This window comes from Lutra lutra, chromosome 3 (genome assembly GCF_902655055.1).
Source record: "Lutra lutra chromosome 3, mLutLut1.2, whole genome shotgun sequence".
Lineage (NCBI taxonomy): Eukaryota > Metazoa > Chordata > Mammalia > Carnivora > Mustelidae > Lutra > Lutra lutra.
This window is the reverse complement of record NC_062280.1, coordinates 133,485,734-133,506,902: the sequence shown is the minus strand read 5'-3', so window position 1 is coordinate 133,506,902 and position 21,169 is coordinate 133,485,734. Positions and strand designations below refer to the sequence as shown.

General features: G+C 38.3%; 1 protein-coding gene across 5 annotated transcripts in view; it reads left to right on the top strand.

Moving 5' to 3' along the window:
• The window catches only part of SMAD9 (SMAD family member 9), an 81,835-nt gene that overhangs the window by 3,967 nt on the left and 56,699 nt on the right, over window positions 1-21,169 (top strand). For 4 of the 5 annotated variants that reach the window (XM_047723210.1, XM_047723212.1, XM_047723214.1 and 1 more), the window contains exon 2: window positions 6,145-6,354. The gene's annotated coding sequence lies outside the window, so the exon portion shown is untranslated. Of the gene's footprint in view, window positions 1-5,543; window positions 5,589-6,144; window positions 6,355-21,169 lie in introns of those variants that run through there. The other variant, XM_047723211.1, reaches the window with a different exon arrangement.

Here is a 21,169-nt window from a genome sequence, read left to right as displayed (position 1 = left end):
ATAGTAATTAAGTGACACATCTTTCACTGAACCCATTTTTTTTTTTCCTGAAATAAAATCTGTAAAAGAGTTTCCTCCATACAGTACGCCTTAGTGGTGCATCTTTCAAGAAGCCAGTGTTGAACTTGAGCTGAGGACTTTGTTCAGAGGCTGTGGAGAGCTGGCCCTGAAAAGCCTCCAGTCCAGTCAAGCCTCTTCTGAGTATTGTGGCTGAGCATTACAGTCAGGAAAGCTTACGTGATACTTTTATTGCATTAGCAATTTTCCATATCAGATTCACTAAAGACAATGGAAACCATTTAGGAAAAAAAAACCAACAACAACAACAACAAAAAACCCCCAGATTTTGATGTGATATGACTACCACAATGAAACTCTGTGATTCCACAGAAAATTGCTAACACGATATGCTAACCCCTCTCCCCAACCCCATAGCCACATAAAAATTGATACCGTTTTTAATGTATATGTTTCAAACTATGCTCACAAAAGAAAAAGCAGACCACTACTGAGATGAATTTCTGTTTAGGTCAGGTTGGTTGTATAAAGGGTCTTCTTATCAGCCTTGTTAGAGAACTGACTCTTCTTTCTGTTCCGTGCTCATTGTGTTAATAAACGATACTAAATCGTTTTTTAAAATATGTCATATTCTGTTAAGTGACTCAGAATTAATAGAGATAGTGTAATATAAAAATATAATTTGTGTATAAATATCATGCCCCTATAATACATTCAATTTTACAGTTTTAGTTGGGAAGTCTAATCAACTCCAAAACCAATTTTCTGAGATTCAAAGAGAGTCTGACATAAAATTTAAATTCATAACTTAAGATGAAATGCAGAAACAGTAAAACAAATTATAAATGTGTATGTTCTGTTCTGTATCATTTTAGAAGTCATAAACACTGAAAAGATTTTGGTTCTTCCCCTTCATTCTCTAACCCATATTTAATTCAAAGATAAAAATTTAACCCATAAAATAAATGTAAAGGAGTCCTACAAAGTCTGATTTTTCTTATAAAGACAATTCTGATTTCTTTCTTGGGGGGGTAGTATTAAATGTCAAATTTTTTCTCTCTTTTTTATTCTGATTACCAGATATCACTGGTGGCATTGCTTTATATATGAATTTCTGCATGGGGAAATTTAATATTTGATCACTTCCCCTTCCCCTTTTTCAAATTTAATTTTGAAGGACTATACATGGAAAACATATATTCCTCAGTCATGAAATGGGTTTAGTGAAAAGTAGTCTTTGGCTTATAAACACTGACATCACTAAGGATGACCATTCATCCCAATTCTCCAATGACCTGGAGAAAACTCTGGTTTTCAACCACTGCACAAATAATCTGTAAAGTGCGCATGTGCTCTGGGGGCCCCCCAGGTGGGTTGACATTAGAGATTGCTTCTGAAACAACCTAGAGGGAGGCTTTGGGAGTAGTGGAAGTGTGAACACTGAGTAGCAACAGCTTACATTCATTGCTCCTGAGGGCCCTTCCCCAGCCAGGCTGGGCCATGAGCTCACTTGATCTCAACCCTTCTTTATCCCAAGGAATATCTTTTTCCATGTAGCCTAATATTTTTCTTTTTTAATATGTTAAATTGCTCGGAAGCTGGTCAAATGTAGATTTGCTTTAGTTAGTGTGTATGTAACTGTATGTTTTTATTTGATTTGATGAAATACAGACATTGTGACATGGGTAAGGTAAGAGATTGATTTGGAACTGTCGTTTGGGACCGTTTATCAGAAGGTGTGAAGGATTTTTAACTTAAGTACTTGTGGGTTGTGGGAGGTCTGGAGCAGATTTGCAGGGGTTTTTTTGTTTTTTTTTTTTTTTTAATGGAGAGTTTAATGGATGGTGAAATTCAACTGAAGTGCTGGGAGTTGCTTTCTGAATTCTTGTATCTAAATTTAACTGACTTGGGAGCCACACATTTCAGAAAATAACTCCAAGAAGGATTCACAGATTCCATCAGAGTTTTCCATCTCATGGTAGAATGTTTGACTTCTCTTCACGCTTCACTCTAAATCCATTAATCCATATTCCTTTTTTTCTTTGCGGGGAATCACACAGGAGAGAACTGGAGTTTGACTGCGTAGGAAAAAGAGTTCATTGAAAATCTCGTGCATTGGGGTAGTTGTGAGGATTTGAGACACCTTAGCTTGGACAAGCTTACTCATGCCAAAGACTGACATTGCTTATTTGGGCTGGTGTCAGCAGTTATTAGAGGCTAATTAGGAGTTCAGAGGGTCTCAGTGGGCTGGCCAGGGAATCTAATCAGCACTCAGAACATTGTTTGTCTGGAAAAATGAATTCCAGTTTCCAAATAACTCCCCAGAAATTGGCACAACATGTTCACAAAATGGCACTGCTGGTGATTAATGATTATGAAGAATGATATGGGATTATTGTTAGTTATGATTAATGGTTTGATTAATGATATGAGTGACTATTAGAAGCCAGTGAATGTGGAAGATGAGAAAATGTGTTAAAGCTAAAGAGATTTTAGTTCTCTTGTGGTTTTCCTTAACTTGTTGGTGCATTGATATTATTCTTTCCTTGTTATGTGGTGGTAGTAGAAATTCATTTCTGGGAGCAAAAATTAGATCAGGTGTTTGTCAAAGAGAAACCTTTGTGTACAGAAATGCTTCCCTTAGGGCTTATTGGTTAATTGTGTTGACACAAAGCAGTCATTAGGTGTGGGCTATGTTTGCAAACAATGGCAAGTCAGTGCCTAGGTGTTACTTCAAAGGAGTGGCACTTCCTTTCTGTTGTCATTAATTTAAGTTGATTGCAAATACACATTTTTTTTCAAGACATTGTATGGATTATGTTTATGGTTTTAAAATGTGATTTTGTTGATGTAGTCATTACACTAGAAAGTCAGATAAAATCCGAGCAGCTTATATAGGTTTATTCATTCAATCATTGTTTACTCTGTGCCTTGAGGAATTGCACTGCCTAGAAGGCCCCTAACCCTAAGGACCATATAACAAAATAAAGTACCAAAGGAAAATAAAATCAGGATTTCATAGCCTAATTAGAAAGAGAGAGATCAGGAAAGCAAATATCAAAATATTTACCCAGTAGTTTCTTTATGCAAAAAAAAAAGGGGGGGGGCAATCTATTTGGATTTCTCTATATTTTTCCTGGTTAGAATTCCGTTTTTACGGTGTGTGTATTTTGAATCATCCGTGACAAGGATAATTACAGTGGTTTCATATGGGGTTTTAGGAGTCTAAATAAAAGTGAAATGCAAAGTGTAAGGGGAATAGAGATTGTTGCACCAGGTCCTTGTTTATAACTGAAGGATGCTGAAGACATCCCTGGGCCTGGAATTGTACTAATGTGTCTGTGGGGACAAGAGCCTTTGCTTCTCTGGTCTTCCCTCTTAACCTCTAACTGGCTCGAGAGTGAGCATGCATGGCCTTTCCTACAGGAAGTCGCCCCTGGTCCTTTTAATAGCAGTTGTAATCTATCACCTGTCTGGCATTAATATGTTTAGATTCTGTCTCCGCTCCTGTCTCTACAACTGTACTATCGGAGAGAGAAGGGACCAGCATCTAGCATAGGTGTCTGGCTCATTGCTGATACTTGCTTGATTTCATTTCTTCCTTCAACCACCATCCTTTCTCTTCCCTAAGATACTGTAGAAGAAGGCAGAAGGAAGGATTAGGCATTTGGATTTTACTCTGTAACCAAGAGAAAACTATTAAATTTTAACCTGTGGGCAAAAGAGAAATCCCCAAAGTGTTTGGACAGATGAATCACATCATCAGATCTGTGTCTGAAGGAGATTAGAGACCAATGGAAGGGGCGAGGTGCTTCTAAATGGCCACATGGACACCTAGCAAAGCCAGTGAGATGGCGGTTGACATACCATCTCCACTGCTTCACGAATGTCTTTGGCAATTAAAATCTGAACTTTCGGGGCGCCTGGGTGGCTCAGTGGGTTAAGCCGCTGCCTTCGGCTCAGGTCATGATCTCAGGGTCCTGGGATCGAGTCCCGCATCGGGCTCTCTGCTCAGCAAGAAGCCTGCTTCCCTCTCTCTCTCTGCCTGCCTCTCTGTCTACTTGTGATCTCTCTCTGTCAAATAAATAAATAAAATCTTTAAAAAAAAAAAAATCTGAACTTTCCTGGGGCGCCTGGGTGGCTCAGCGGGTTAAGCCGCTGCCTTCGTCTCGGGTCATGATCTCAGGGTCCTGGGATCGAGCCCCGCATCGGGCTCTCTGCTCAGCGGAGAACCTGCTTCCTCCTCTCTCTCTGCCTGCCTCTCTGCCTGCTTGTGATCTCTCTCTGTCAAATAAATAAATAAAAAATCTTAAAAAAAAAAAACATCTGAACTTTCCCAAAGAGCAATCTTGAGCACAGTTATCAGTGATTCTTCTCCCTCAGTTTATAATCTCCACCACTCAAGCAGCCCTTGGTCAGGAAACTCAACCTCCCACAACACACATGCATCAATAAAACTTTTAAAGTTACCCACACGCCATTTAAAAAAATATATTTAAAATATTATTTATAGCCATTTCACACTTTGCAGGTGTTTCCATACAGGTTAGTGTGCAATATGACGGCACCTTAAGTAGAAAGACTATTAAATGCACAGGAAGGAGGAAATGCATTATATGGTTCTGCCTGTCCCAGGAGTTTGTTATCTTACATCAGCAAAGCAATGGGCTGTAGGTCGAAAGGTAGTCTAATTACATAGGCCTTAATAATACAGTAGATATTGTTATTGATAATCACACTGGGCAGCATTTATTGTATGCCAGACCTAGTGTTAGGTAATTCAGACCATTCTGTGGCATAGCCTGGGGCTTTCCGTAGGAGCTGGGTGTCTCTGGGGAAAACAAGTAACAAATACAAAGAAGCAAGTGTCCTTTGTGCTTTCAAGAAGGTATATATATGCTGGGTGCTGTGGAAGCCCAGAAGAGCTGTGGATAGCTGATTAACGCTGCTGCCTGGGGCCGTGGGGAGGTTTCCAGGATGTCACTGTGCACAGGCCCCAGGGCAGAGGGGAGGCAGTGAAGACAAAAGGAATGAGGATTGATGAGAAGGGGAATGTAGTTTGAGGAGAAAGATTTTGAAGAGCCTGGTTTGAAAGTGACCTTAAAAGTACTAAATCTTACCCAGGATACTGTTTTGTTTTTTCTGTTTTTTTTTTTGGGGGGGGTGGTTTCCATGTAAAATATATAAATGCACGCGCATAGTACAAATTTGGAGACAGTGCCTGGCTGGTTTAGTCAGTGGAGCATGCAACTCTTGATTTTGGGGCTGTGAGTTGGGGCCCCACATTGGGTATAGAGATTACTTAAAAGAAAATAAAATCTTCAGAAAAAAAAAGAAATTGGACAAGTCTATATATACATGTGACAAATATTTTATTTTTAAAGATTTTATTTATTTATTTGACAGACAGATCACAAGTAGGCAGAGAGTAAGGCAGGCAGAGAGACGGGGAAGCAGGCTCCCTGCTGGGCAGAGAGCCTGATTCGGGGCTCAATCCCAGGACCCTGGGATCATTACCTGAGCTGAAGACAGAGGCTTTAACCCATTAAGCCACCCAGGCGCCCCTACATGTATGTGACAAACATTTTAAAGCACAAATACAACACTTTTAATCCCAAGCCCTAGAAATAGTTTCCGTCCCATTCTGCTTCAGTCTCACAGCAAGGTGTGTCACTAAAAAGTGTGACAGGATCTGCTCTGGACTTGGAATGACAGGGCAATAGTGGCCCAACAGGGAGGGTACTTTCTTGGGTGTGGGTGGATGTGGGGAGGCCCAGAAGGACAGACTCATGAGGGATGTCTGGAATGGGGCATAGCTACGAAATATGTGGGAGGGTCCATCCAGGGGGCTTAATGACCTATTGAATGTGGCCTTGAGGAAGAAGAGAAATAAGATTTCCCTGGGTTTTTCTGAGTCTTTTTCTTGCTTGGGCAAGTGTAGTGTTATACAGAATGGTTTTACCACCCTTAAAGTCCTCTCTGCTCTACCTGTCCATCCCTCCCTCTCCCCAGGTCTTGGCATGGAGTTCATTACTACATTGGAATGTATTGCATTTAAGGATCCTGGAGTGTAGAAGTCAGTGGTGGTCAAATTTTAATTTAAAAAAAAAAATTTTTTTTTTTAAGTCAACAGGTCCCTTTTATCAAAGAAGCCTCATTAAGTAAAACTAAATGAAGAGGGCTGCTTTGGTGGATGGTGGCATCTGCAGAGGGACAGAGTCGAGAGCTTTGCCCTTCCCCTGGCGTCCAGCTCTGCCCTGCTGTCTTGCTGCTGCGTCTGACCGAGTCTCTCTGCGGTCTCCAGATTTCTGAAGAACACCGTTTACAAACTGCTCGGTAAGCAAGGCTGGAGCTGGAAGGAAGGTCTGGTCATTCCCAGAGCCAGTGACCTCAAACTCTTGTACTTCTGAGACCTGCTGTCTGTTTTTCAGTAGTTTTTCTGTTTGTTAGTTTGGTTTGGTTTGGCTTGTTTTGGTCCCTTTCCTTGGGGTCCAGCTGCCAGCTTCGATTTCGTTTTGCCGTCACGTGCCCCCAGGAGCATCCCCTCATCCTTCTCCCAGTGTGCTGCTCTAATTTGCTGTAAACTTGGAAATCATATAAACATGCTTGTTTAAACGTAGCCAAAGCAGTTGCAAGTAGGTCCTGTGTGAGCTTTTCTGTGCGGACTCCGTAAGACCTCTTTTGGCTGGTAGACATTTGCTTGTCGCTTGTTCTCAGTTAGGTTTTGCACAGGTGGAACTGCTGGATAGTCAAATTTTATACAGTGATCACCTCATGTCTCTCAGGGTCCGTTTATCTTCTCTCCTTCTCCCTCAGAACTATATAGAAAGTATAAATTATGGCCTCAGAAATATCTGTCCCCTAGCCCTGCTGGGTGAATAGTAGCATTTCATGCTGAGTAGGCAGAAAATGATGCCGTTAAAAAAATAATAATAAGTTTGATTCCTAATGCAATGCTAGTATGTTGAGATACTGTTTTTCTTTTTATGTGAACATTGATCCTTTTTTTTCCCCTTTTTTTGCTTCTGATCTTCCTCTGAGGTTGTTTTACTTTATCTTTCTTCCTTTCTTCCTTTTTGGCACCTTTTACTTCTATAATAAGGCATGCAGGAGGAATAAGCAGAAGTAGAACTACTTGTTAATAATAAAAAATAGTTATCATCACATTAATTTACAGTTTTCAAACTGCTTTTGCATGCTTCCTCTCAGTACGAAAAGTAGTAATTTTTGTTCCAGTTTTGCAGCAGAGGAAACAGGATCAAAGTGGTTAATTACTTAACGGTCACACTTAGTAATGGAGCTAGCATTCGGACTCAAGTCTTCTTCGTCCAAATATTCATTATATCATGTTGCATCCTGTTCCTGGAGACACTAGTTACCTTGTGGGCCCTTTCAAACTTGAATAATAAAATACCACATTTGTGGGGTGGTATATAACATCTCCAAGCATATGCTGACAATGTGAAGAACATAGTGTGGAATGCTAGAAACTTAGGCTGTAACCTTTCCAAGACAGTGTTGATGTTCTCTTACAACAGTCTTATGAGTTACTTACCCTTAATTTTTTTTTTTTTAGTCTTTTATTTATTTATTTGATGGAGAGAGACACAGCAAGAGAGGAAATACAAGCAGGGGGAGCAGGAGAGGGAGAAGTAGGCTTCTGGTTGAGCAGGGAGCCCAATGTGGGGCTCAATCCCAGGACACTGGGATCATGACACTTAATGATTGAGCCACCCAGGTGCCCTTAATCATGTTCTAAATATTGAGAATACTACTTTAATAAAAATTTATAGTATTCTGAATCTACTTTAAAGCGGCCCAAATGATTAGGTATGTTTGTTAGATCCCCTGTTTGCTGCTCTAATGTCTATTCCTCTTTCCTTTCACGACATTTGTCATAAATAAAATATCAAACAGGCAAAAGAATCATAATTCTGTCTCCAAAAGAAGTGGTACTCTGCAACAATAAAAAATTATCTTTATTTATTTTTTATTTTTTAAATGTATTTTTTTAAAGATTTTATTTATTTATTTGACAGACAGAGATCACAAGTAGGCAGAGAGGTAGGCAGAGAGACAGAGGAGGAAGCAGGCTCCTTGCTGAGCAGAGAACCCTATGTGGGGCTTGATCCCAGGACCCTGGGATCATGACCCGAGCTGAATACAGAGGCTTTAACCCACTGAGCCATCCCAGGTGCCCCAGTCTTTATTTTAAAAAATAATTCTAAATCTCCACTGAAACTTAAGAAATAATGTCCAGTCAACATTGACATTCTAGCTGAAAAATCAAACTAGATGAGTGGTCGAAAGAACCGTATCCCAGGGATTTAGGTGAATGTAAATCAAAACTTTTCCAGTGGCTTATTAAGTATAAATGCCGATGACACCTCATGTCATGAGCATAAGCCTGCCTAGTATGATAACCCTGTCTAGGTTTAGTCAGAACACATCATTTTTAGTCAGGGCCTTTTGTTTTATGTGAAATTCAGTATTAACATAAAAAGAAATCAAAGTGTTTTTTGGAGTTCTGTTTTAAAATGAGATTGCATAGGGCGCATGGGTGGCTCAGTCATTAAGCATCTGCCTTCGGCTCAGGTCGTAATCCAGGGGTCCCGGGATCGAGTCCCACATTCTCCCTTTCCCACTCCCCCTACTTGTGTTCCCTCTCTCGCTGTGTCTCTCTCTGTCAAATAAATAAAATCTTTAAAAAATAAAAAATAAAATAAAATGAGATTGTGTGTGTGTGTTAGGGATTATGAGGGTTTTGATATATTTGTGGGCTTTTATTGACAGTGACTCAGGCAGTCATTACGTAGTGACTCTGGGCCACAGTTAATCCGAATCCAGAAATGAGGATAAAAATTAACTTCAGATATTCTTGTACTTAGTTGTGTATTATAGGATAAATTTATTAACCCAATAATATTTTCTTGCAGTAGATTCTGTTACATTCTTATTCCAGAAGGGATCGTAAAGTTTTATGAAAGAGTGAATTTCAAAATCTGTGGACCTCCTAATGGATTTGAAGTCATATAGATTTTGGACTATTAGTAGATTTTAATACAACTTTAAATATCGGGTGTGGGGTACCTGGCTCAGTTGGTTAAGCACTGGACTCCTGATTTTGGCTCAGGTCTTGATCTCAGGGTCTTGAGATCAAGCCTCAGGCTGCCTGCTTCGTGCAGAGTCTGCTTGTCTCCCCTTCCCCTACCTCCTTACTCCCCTCCTCCCCTCCTTCTCCATTCCCACCCCACACACATGCTCTCTCTTTTTCAAATAAATAAAATCTTTTTTTTTTAAAGATTTTATTTATTTATTTGATAGAGAGAGATCACAAGCAGGCAGAGAGGCAGGCAGAGAGAGAGGAGGAAGCAGGCTCCCCACTGAGCAGAGAGCCGGATGCGGGGCTCCATCCCAGAACTCTGAGATCATGACCTGAGCCGAAGGCAGCGGCTCAATCCACTGAGCCACCCAGGTGCCCCAACAAATAAATAAAATATTTGATAAAAAGAAAATCTTTAATAAATACGCATCAGATGTATTGGTGCATGGAAAGATTTAGATTTCTGCTTTCTTTCAGAATGCTCACAGTTGAATCGATGGATGTTTGTTGAATGCAATTATTTGTTTTCAAGGAATTTTATAGTTTATATTACAAAAATAATATAAATTCCAAGAAAATAAAGCTCAATAATGTTGATTGATAATAATGTTGATCAATACCAATTGGTATTGGCTGGTTCTGGGATAAAAAATACACTTCATTTAAAAAATAAGCTTTCTGGACATTGTTCCATATTTTCCCTTTTTTCTTAGTGTAGAAGCAAATGATACTTTAAAAATAGTACTTCCTTTCTCTCCTAAGCTATGGCCATCAGAGAAAATTGATATGTTTACATGAAGCAGCATTAAGTGGAAGAAAGGATCTGAAAGGCAGGCAGAATGCCAGATAGTGTACAAAACTGTGCTTGTCTTTCACTGAGTATGGGCTTTGGAAGAAGATTATCCTATATAATTGGGCTTGGGGTATGTGTGATTTCCTAGCATTTTATGTTATGGGGGATTCTAGTTTCTTTCAAGGCTTCCTTGTACCAATGGCACATTATTTTCCATCTCAAAATTAGATTAAAAAAAAAACCCTCAGATTCTTGTAGAGGGAGACATTATTTGTAAAATCCCTTGAAGGTAGTGATGAAGCAAATTATTATAACATTTGGAGTAAGTTTTTTCTTTATTGTGGTAAAAATACATAAAATTTACCATTTTTACCACTTAAGTATACAAATCAGTAGCATTAAATTCATCACATTATTGTGCAACTATCACTACCAGCCATCTCCAGAACCTTTTCAATCTCCCACACTGTAACTCTGTCTCCATTAAACAGAACTCCCCATTCCCCTTTCTCCTAGTTCCTAGTAACCTCTGTTCTACTTTATATCTTTATAAACCTGCCTATCCTAGTTACCTCATATAAGTGGAGTCAAACAAAATTTGCTTTTTTGTGTCTAGCTTATTTTATTAGTATAACATCTTCAAGTTTTATTCATTATGTAGCCTGTATCAGAATTTCCTTCCTTTTTAAAGCTGAATATTATTGCATGGTGCATATCTACCACATTTTGTTTATCCAGTCATCTGTTCGTGGACGCTTAGATTGTTTCCCTCCTTTTGGCTGTCGTGAATGATACTACTGTGAATACTGGTGTACAAGCATCTGAATACCTGTTTTCAGTTCTTTTGTGTGTATATATCTAGGAGTGCAATTACTGGGTCATTTGATAATCCTACATTTAATTTTTGAGGAGCTGCCAAACTGTTTAACACAGAGGCTGAGCCATTTCTTATTCTCACTAACAATAACAAAGATTGTCATTTTCCACATCCTTGCCAAGATTTATAAGTTTCTGTTTTGTTGATCATAGACATCCTAATGATTATGAAGTGGTATCTCATTGTGATTTAGATTTGCATTTCCCTAATGACTATATTGATACTATGATGTTATCATGCAATCATATTGTTGACCATTTATATATCTTCTTTGGAGAAATGTCTATTCATAGTGCTTTGTCCATTTTTGAATTATATTGTTTGTTTTTGGTTGTTGAGTTATAAGAGTTCTTTATATATTCAGGATGTAAATCCTTATCAGCTATATGAGTTACATGGAATGTTATTTTGAATGGAAAATTTCTAAAAAATCTTGTAAATATATTTTCCACCTACTTCTGTATGTGATTTTTTACATTGAAGAATTAATTCACGGGGCGCCTGGGTGGCTCAGTGGGTTGGGCTTCTGCCTTCGGCTCAGGTCATGATCTCCAGGTCCTGGGATCGAGCCCCGCATCAGGCTCTCTGCTCGGCGGGGAGCCTGCTTCCTCCTCTCTCTCTCTGCCTACTTGTGATCTCTGTCTGTCAAATGGATAAAATCTTTAAAAAAAAAAAAAAAGAATTAGTTCACAACATGTGGTCATATAAATGAAGGGAATCACATATATTTTTTTTTAAAATTCTTTGCTTTTAAAGCCTACCAGCCTTAGATCACATTAATTTTGAACAAATCAAGGTTAGATTAGAGGATATCTAGCCAGGATAAGAGATTACAATTCAGTGTGTGGTATAACTTTCAGTGAAACAGCATTTAAACTGCAAATGAAATTAGAAGGGAGATTTGGCCTTTGTAGGTTTAGAAATTTGGATCACTAAAGAAAAATTAGCTGTCATCTTTTAGAGTCTGTTTTTTCCCCTCAGTGTCCTCCTTATTTAAAAATGTTCATGAGGGGCGCCTGGGTGGCTCAGTGGGTTAAGCCGCTGCCTTCGGCTCAGGTCATGATCTCAGGGTCCTGGGATCGAGTCCCAAATCGGGCTCTCTGCTCAGCAAGAAGCCTGCTTCCCTCTCTCTCTCTCTCTCTCTCTCTGCCTTCCTCTCTGTCTACTTGTGATCTCTCTCTGTCAAATAAATAAATAAAATCTTAAAAAAAAAAAAAATGTTCATGAGAGTTGTAAAACACCTACATGAGAAATAGGAATTTTTAAGACTTGGTTCTAGTTCCACTTTTGACATATTGATGTATTGATAGTGTTGAAACTCCAGCAACAACTAAACCAAAAACTAAGGACATTAAAAAAAAGTTTAAGACCTTTTAAACAGGAAAAGGATGATAGATATTTTTAGTGTCACTTATAAATAGAATCTTAAAAAAAAAAAAACCCAAAAACCAGATATATAGAATAGATATGTGGTTGCTGGAGGCTGGGGATGTGATGTGGTCAAAATGGGTGAAGGGGACCAAAAGGTACAAACTTCCAGTTATAAAATAAACCATGGAATGGAACGGAATGGTGAGATAGTTAATAATACTGTATTCTATATTTGAATGTTGCTAAGAGAGTAGATCTTAAAAGTTACATCACAAGAAAAAACTCGTGACAGATGTCAACTGTGCTTACTGTGATCAGTTTGTAATATATACAGTATTGAATTACTGTGTTATACATCTGAAATGAATATAATGCTTTATGTCAATTATATCTCAATCAATGGAGATTATAGGAAGAATAGATTAGAGGAGAGAAAGAACAGGATTAGAGGGGAATGACCAGGGTCAATTTCAAGAAATAAAAATCTAGCAGTGCCTCCTGGCATTGAGGGCAGGACAATTCTTTGTTATGGGAGCTGTTCTCTGAGATGTTTAGCAGCGTCTCTGGCCCTAGATGCCAGTGGGACCCTCTCCCTCCAGCCAACTTGGGAGCCAGAAATGTCTCCAGACATGGCCACGAGACTCACAGGGAGCAAAGTCATCCCTCAGAGAGAACCAGTAGTCTAGGGTGATGAGAGCCTGAGCTGAGTTCTAACAGCAGAATGGTGATGAAAAGGGGGGAAAAAAAAGAAGGTGAAATTTTGAGTAGAGGAGAGGAAGAAATTTACTGGTAGTTAAAATTTATTAAACATCTACTATTTACCAGGCATCGTCACTATGTGACATAGTCATTTAACATAATTAGTAATAAATATTTATTAAATGCCAATCTTAGGCAAAACATTGGTGCTACAGAGGTGAGCAAGACAGTCAGGTTCTTAAAGACTCTCCCATTTAATAGAAGAGAGATATATGAACAAACAAGTTACGATCCAAAGTGAAAATCGTCATGTGTGTAAGGTACTGACTGAGAGGAGAATTCCATCTGGGGAAGTCACAGAGGCCTACGTGACCTGAGCTGCATTTGAAGGAGAAATAGCAATTTCGCCTGCTGGAGTGGATTTTGTAGGGATGGTAGTGAACTGCCCCATTGTCTTTTTTTTTAGTTGCTAAAATGAAGACCAAGTTGAGGCAACACTCTCTCCAGGCTGTCACTGCTGTCCAGGGAATAAAACTCCCAGATGGTAATTAAACCTAGGATGATTGCCTGGGGCAATTGTGCATTTTCCCTGAGGCTTGAGTAGAGCAATTAGCACCTGGCAAATCCCAGAGCTATGCAGTTTTAGTGCTAGTTTATATATTTCACATATGGTGTTAAATCATCATCAGTGCCAAGAGGATAAGGAGATGCATATCTAAATCCCCTAATAAGTCAAACTCTGCCAAATTATATTGATAACACTTTGTTGATTTTGAACAGGTTAAATAAGAGGCATATTTGCATCATGTGGTTAACAGTTTCTTTTTTAACCAGTAGGTGTGCTATAATGGAACCTAGAAACAGATGGAACCAGATGGCTTTATTTGTGGAGTGGTATATATTGTTTAATCTCATGGCAGCAGTATTTGCTATTATGTAAGAAAAATACAATTATTCAGTGACAGTTTATATACTATATATTCAAGAGGAATGATCTCTTCATCCTTCCTTAATGATTTACATTTTAAAAATTTTGCAAATTGAAAAAAGTAACGAACACCAAAGAAAATTTGCCAACACATTTATCGTAAGCTGTTCTACATGTACTCTAGCTCTGCTCTTTATTCACTGGCTTGTGTCCCATTAGTAACAACAGTGTTCAGACTTGCTGATGTCACTACCCAGTTATTTCATTTGACTAAATGTGATAGATGTATTTATTTAAGATTTTGTTCAGAATTTTTTTTAAAGGTCAGTATGGCACTTTTACATTTCAAGGAATATTGTGTGATATGATTGTGAAATTACATTAACTTATCAACAGTACTTATTTACATATGCTAAAAGCTGTGCAGACTCTTGAGATAAGATGCAAAAGCTATTTGTCCTTTCAGTCCACAGAAAACAATTCATGGTTATTCATTCTGTTTCATCTTATCTTCAAAAAATATAGAATGTTCAACATGATATTAACTACATGATTTTTAGTTTTAGTACATTTGAATTGCTGAAGACTAACTCATACACCAGAATGGTTACTGCTGCTCATGCCCTCCTGCCAGTATGGTTTTGAAAGGGTCCCTTGGCACTGGAGCCTGAGGCCTTAATTAACCCCCTTTCCTGCCCTTTCAACTCTTCTTTGACCAGAATTGCTCAACCGTGGTTATCTCTTCCTCTCCTCACCTCTCCTCCTCCCACCCCCACTCTTTTCTGGGAGCTGTGAATGATTCTATCTTCTCAAGAGCCCATTCATTCATTTAGCAAATAGTAAACACCTGCTACATGCTAGGCTTTAACTCTATGTGCTGGGGTGCAGAGGTGGACAAAAAATTCACATCCTGGGGCGCCTGGGTGGCTCAATGGGTTAAGCCGCTGCCTTCGGCTCAGGTCATAATCTCAGGGTCCTGGGATCGAGCCCCACGTTGGGCTCTCTGCTCAGCGGGGAGCCTGCTACCCCCTCTCTCTGCCTGCCTCTCTGCCTACTTGTGATCTCTGTCAAATAAATAAATAAAATCTTAAAAAAAAAAAATTCACATCCTAATAGAGTTTGTGTTGAGGGGAGGAAAAAGAGACAATGAACAATAAAAATGAGTAAAATGCAAAGCAATCTCAAAAAGGGTGAACAAAGTTGGAAAGCTCACACTTCCTAGTTTGAAACATCTTAGAAAGGTACAGTAATGAAAACTGTGGAATTGGCAAAGGATAGGCATAGAGATCAATGGAATAGAATTTAAAGTCCAGAAATAAATCCGAGCAGCTGTGGCCAACTGACTTTTGACAAAGGTGTTAAAATCATTCAGTAGTGAAAGAATAGTCTCCAGCAAATGTTACTGGGAAAACTGGATAGCCATGTGCAAAACGATGAAATTGGACCCCTACCTGACACTATTTCCAGTTAACTGAAAGTGATGAATGACCTAAATATAAGAGCTGAAACCATAAAGTTCTTTGAAGAAGTCATAGGGGTTAATCTTTGTGACCTTGGATCTGGCAGTGGATTCTTAAATATGATACTAAAAGCATAAGCAACAAAAGAAAAAGTGAATAAATTTGACATCAAAATTAAAAACTTTTGCACTTCAGGGATCATTATCATGAGAGCAAAAAGGCAACATATAGAAAGAGGGTAATATTTGCAAATCATATATCTCAGTATTTATATATCCAGAATATATTTTTTAAAAGCTCAAAAAAACCCTCAAAAAACAAACAAACAAAAAACCTCATAAAGCAACATAAAAAAAACAACACAATTTAAAAATGGGGAGTGGCCCTGGGTGGCTTAGTCGGTTAAGCATCTGAATCTTGATCTCAGGGTTGTGAGTTCTGGCCCTGGTGGAGCTCCATTCTATGCTGTGGAGCTCACTTTAGAAATAAATAAATAGATAGATAGATGAAATATGTAAGGGACTTGAGCGACATTTCAGAAGATATACCAATGGCCAATAAGCTTGTGAAAACATGCTCAACACTATTAACCTTAGGGAAATCAAATGTAAAATGGTTCCGCTGCGGTAGAAAATAGCTTGGCAGTTTCTCAAAATGTTAAGCATAAAATTACCATATGATCCAGCAGTTCTCCTAGGTTTATACCCAAAAGAATTGAGAAGAGGGGCTCAAACAGATACCAGTACACAAATGTTCATAGCAGTCCTCTTTATTATAGTCTGAAAGTAGAAACAATGCAAAGGTTAATTAATGGTTGACTTGATGAACAAATTGCCATATATATATATATATACATACACACACACACACACACACACTCAATGAAAAAATATTAGCCATAAAAAGGAATGAAATACTGATATCTACTACCATGGGGATGAACTCTGAGAACATGTCAAGTGAAAGAAGCCAGATACAAAGGCCAGGTATTGCATGATTCCATTTATATGCAGTAAGCAGAATAGGTTACAGCCATAGAATTAGAGCACAAGTAGAATATTACCAGGGTCAGGGGCCTGAGGGTGGGGGCAGGACCTGGAAATAAGGAGAAATTATATCATAGCTATAGGGTTTTACTTTGGGGTGGTGGGAATGATTTGGAATTAGAGGTAGTTGCACAACATTGTAAATGTACTAACTGCCACTGAATAGTTAACTTTAAAACGAATGATTTTATGTAATGTAAACTTCACTTTAACATAATTTGGAGAGGGTCACCTGGGTGGCTCAGTGGGTTAAAGCCTCTGTCTTCAGCTCGGGTCATGATCCCATGGGGCCCTCTGCTCAGCACGGGGCCTGCTTCCTCCACACTCTCTGCCTGCCTCTCTGCCTACTTGTGATCTCTGTCTGTCAAATAAATAAATAAAATCTTTAAAAGAAAACATAATTTGGAGAAATAAGTAAAATATGTGGTATGTTAATCACACATCTCTTGGGAAAAATAAAACAAAAAAATTTTTTTTAAATTAAAAAAAGAGGGGGCGCCTGGGTGGCTTAGTGGGTTGAAGCCTCTGCCTTTAGCTCGGGTCATGGTCCCGGGGTCCTGGGATGGAGCCCCACATCAGGATCTCTGCTCAGCGGGGAGCCTGCTTCCTCCTCTCTCTCTGCCTGCCTCTCTGCCTACTTGTGATCTCTGTCTGTCAAATAAATAAATAAAATCTTTAAAAAAATAAAAAATTTTAAAAAGAAAGCAAAAAAACAAAGTGAAAGAAGGTGAGAGGGCTTCAAATTAAAATAGAGGAAACTAATATAACACTGCATGTTAACTAGCTAGAACTAAAAGAGAAACTGAAAAAGAGTACATTAATGAACACTGACTAATGCATAGAATTGTTGAATCGTTTTGCACACCTGAAGCTAACATAAAATTGTATGTTAATTGTACTGGAATTAAAAATTAAGTAAATAAAAAATTAAAAATAAAGGCGGGAAGGCGGGAAAGGCTTCTCTGAGATGGCATGAGTAAAATTCTGAAGGAGATGGAGGAGGAAGAGAGCCCCATGATGGAAGAGCATTGTAGAAACAGAAATACCCTGGGGTAGTTGCAAGGCTGGCATATTCAAGACAAAGTGAAGAGGCAGTTGTGGAAGGAGTAGAGAGAGCAAAGGAGGAAGTAGAAGGAAAAGAGGTCAGGGAGGTAACGGGTGGACGCTCAAGGAAGGGTCATTCTAACATGCCACCAGCGTTGAGAAGTATAGTGCTGCAGGGTCTTGTAGACTATTGGAAGGACTTCAACTTTTATTTGGAGTGAGTAAAACCTTTGGAGGGTTTTGAGCAGAGAAGGATCATGAAATTGACTTGTGTCTTAATAGGGTCAGCCAGGCTGTTGTGTTAAGGACAGACTATGAGGAACAAGTGTAAAAACAAGAAGACCACTTAGAAGCCCAATATTATAATTTAATAAAATGTTGTTCTGACTCTGCTTTTTCCATACTCTACAATTTCACCAAAACTATCATTTCCTTTCCCCCTTAAGTGCTGATAAATTTGGGACTAAATCCCTTTGGTTCAGCCTTGTCCTCTGAGCTGTACCTAAGTGCCTAATGAATTCCGCTTTGATACAGTGCTTTTCCTGACCCTCTACCCACCTTACCACCTCAGACCCATATATCCAAAATAGACTTCACTACATCTGCCTGATACCCAACTTCAACTCCTCCTGAATTTGTTAATGAATGATATACCATCACCCATGTGTCCAAATAATCTGTACTCATCCTAGTCTCTGAATCTCAATAGTCAAGATTTTTTTATATTCTAAATTTTTTACTTTTTCATATAAATTACAAGTCACTAAATCAAGTTATACAAAAAAATACTACTGGGAATTTGGTCAAAATGGAATGGCATCTATGAAATGATTTGGAGAGAACTGAAATCCTAACACTATTGAGTATATAAATTCATGAATATGATATAACTCTAATTTTTTTCTGCAATATTTTGAAGTGTTTTGCAGTTTTCATTCTAGAATTTTCTGCAGTGTTTTGCAGTTTTCATTCTAGAGTTCCTGCCCATTTTTTGATTAAATTTATCCTTAAGTGTTTTATGGTTTTTGATGGTATTATAAAATGCTTTCACTTATTTCATTTTCCACTTGTTTGCTGCTAGTAAATAGGAATACAATTGTTTTTGTACATTTACCTTTTATCCTGCCACTTGTTAAATTTGCTAGTTTCCTTTTTTTAAAAAAATAGATCCTATAGGGTTTCCTGTGTTTTTATTTCTGTTTTCTGTGCATATAAACAGTTTATACCTTCTTTCCTAAGCTTTATGCCAGTTTTTTTTTCCCCTTGCTTTGTTGTATTAACCAGTACTATGATGAACAGAAGTGGTGAGAGTGGATTTAACTTGCTTTGTTTCCAATCTCAGTGGAAATTATCCATGTTTCATCACTAATTCTGCTGTTAGTTATAGGCTATTGTAGTTGTCCTTTAAAGATTATGGAAGTTTCCTCCTATTTTTAGTTTGCTGGGAGTTAATAGTATCTTAAAACTCATGAATGAGTAGTGACTTTTGCCAAATGCTTTTTCCTCATTTATTAAGATGATAATATGGTATGGTGCCTGGGTGGCACAGTTGGTTAAATCTAACTCTTGGTTTCTGGTCAGACCCTGATCTCAGGGGCTGGGAATCAAGCTATGCATTGGGCTCTGCGCTCAGCAAGAGTTGGCTTGACTTTCTCTCTCCTTTTCCCTCTACCCTTACCCACTGCATGTGCACACTTTCTCTATCCCTCTCTCTCAAATAAATAAATCTTTTTAAAAAATGATAATATGGCATTTTCCCTTTATTCTGTTTATATAGTGAAGCATGTTGATTTATTTTCAAAGGTGATACCAATCTTGCATTTCCTGTGTTAGATCCCACTTGGTCATGAGGTGTTAAACTTTTTAATACTGCTGGATGTGATTTGCTTATATTTTGTTAAGGATATTTACATCTGTGTTCCTGAGTGATATTTGTCTGTGTTTTCCTGTAATATCCTAATCAGATTTTTGTTTCAGGATTATGGTGGTCTTATGAGTTGGGAAGTTTCCTTCCTTTTCAATACTCTGAAAAATTTGTTTTTCTATTATTTCTTCTTTAAATGTTTGATAGAATTTGCCAATGAAGGCATTTGGGCTTGATGATCTCTTCCAGGGAAAGTTTTTAGCTGTGAATTAAATTTCTTTAACAGATATAAGGCTTTTCAAAATTTCAACTTCTTTCTCTGTATGTCAAAAATTAACTATGTTGTATACATCTGTGTAACCCACACCGTTATTAAGACATAGGACATTTCTATCACCCCCAAATGTTCCCAGTAATGAACTTTGGGTAAATAAGTCTTTGTAATTCAGGCTCTGTATGAATTAAGAAATTATAACTGAAAATGAAAATGTAATGTAACTTTTTTACCAATCATATGTTAGCTTTATTTCATTAACATTTAAAAAATAGGGGAAAAGTAGAAATTAAAAAAAATAGATGTTCTTCTAGAAGATCAAAACAAGTTATTGGGGCGCCTGAGTGGCTCAGTGGGTTAAGCCTCTGCCTTTGGCTCAGGTCATGATCTCAGGGTCCTGGGATCGAGCCCCGCATCGGGCTCTCCGCTCAGCGGAGAGGCTGCTTCCCCTCTCTCTATGCCTGTCTCTCTGCCTACTTGTGATCTCTCTCGGCCAAATAAATGAATAAAATCTTTAAAAAACAAAAAACAAAAAACAAGTTATCAAATTCTGCATTTTTTTTAAAGGTAAACAGTTTTTATTGTAACATTATTTAAAATAAAGATAAATGGGAAATAATCTAGAAACCAAAACTGTGAAGCAATTGCAGAAGAGCCAGATACAGACATATAATATACATCTGTTAGCTTCAAAAATGTATGAAAAGTTTTATTATATATTGTTATTGTTTTATTTCATTTTGTTTATCTGTGTATTTGTCTAAGTTTTTATTTAAATTCTAATTTGTTAACATATAGTGTAATATTGGTTTTAGGAGTAGAATTTAGTGATTCATCACTTCCATATAACACCCTGTGCTCATCACAAGTGTCCTCCTTTTTTTTTTTTTTAAGTACTATGGACATTTAAAAAAAATTTTTTTATTTCTTTTCATCGAACAGTATTCATTGTTTTTGCACCACACCCAGTGCTCCATGCAATTCATGCCCTCCCTAATACCCACCACCTGGTTCCCCCACCTCCCACCCCCTGCCCCTTCAAAACCCTCAGGTTGTTTTTCAGAGTCCATAGTCTCTCATGGTTCACCTCCCCTTCCAATTTCCCTCAACTCCCTTCTCCTCTCCATCTCCCCTTGTCCTCCATGTGATTTGTTATGCTCCACAAATAAGTGAAACCATATGATAATTGACTCTCTCTGCTTGACTTATTTCACTCAGCATAATCTCTTCCAGTCCCGTCCATGTTGCTATAAAAGTTGGGTATTCATCCTTTCTGAGGGAGGCATAATACTCCATAGTGTATATGGACCACATCTTCCTTATCCATTTGTCCGTTGAAGGGCATCTTGGTTCTTTCCAGAGTTTGGCGACCGTGGCCATTGCTGCTATAAACATTGGGGTACAGATGGCCCTTCTTTTCACTACATCTGTATCTTTGGGGTAAATACCCAGTAGTGCAATTGCAGGGTCATAGGGAATCTCTATTTTTAATTTCTTGAGGAATCTCCACACTGTTTTCCAAAGTGGCTGCACCAACTTGCATTCCCACCAACAGTGTAAGAGGGTTCCCCTTTCTCCACATCCTCTCCAACACATGTTGTTTCCTGTCTTGCTAATTTTGGCCATTCTAACTGGTGTAAGATGGTATCTCAATGTGGTTTTAATTTGAATCTCCCTGATAGGGGTGCCTGG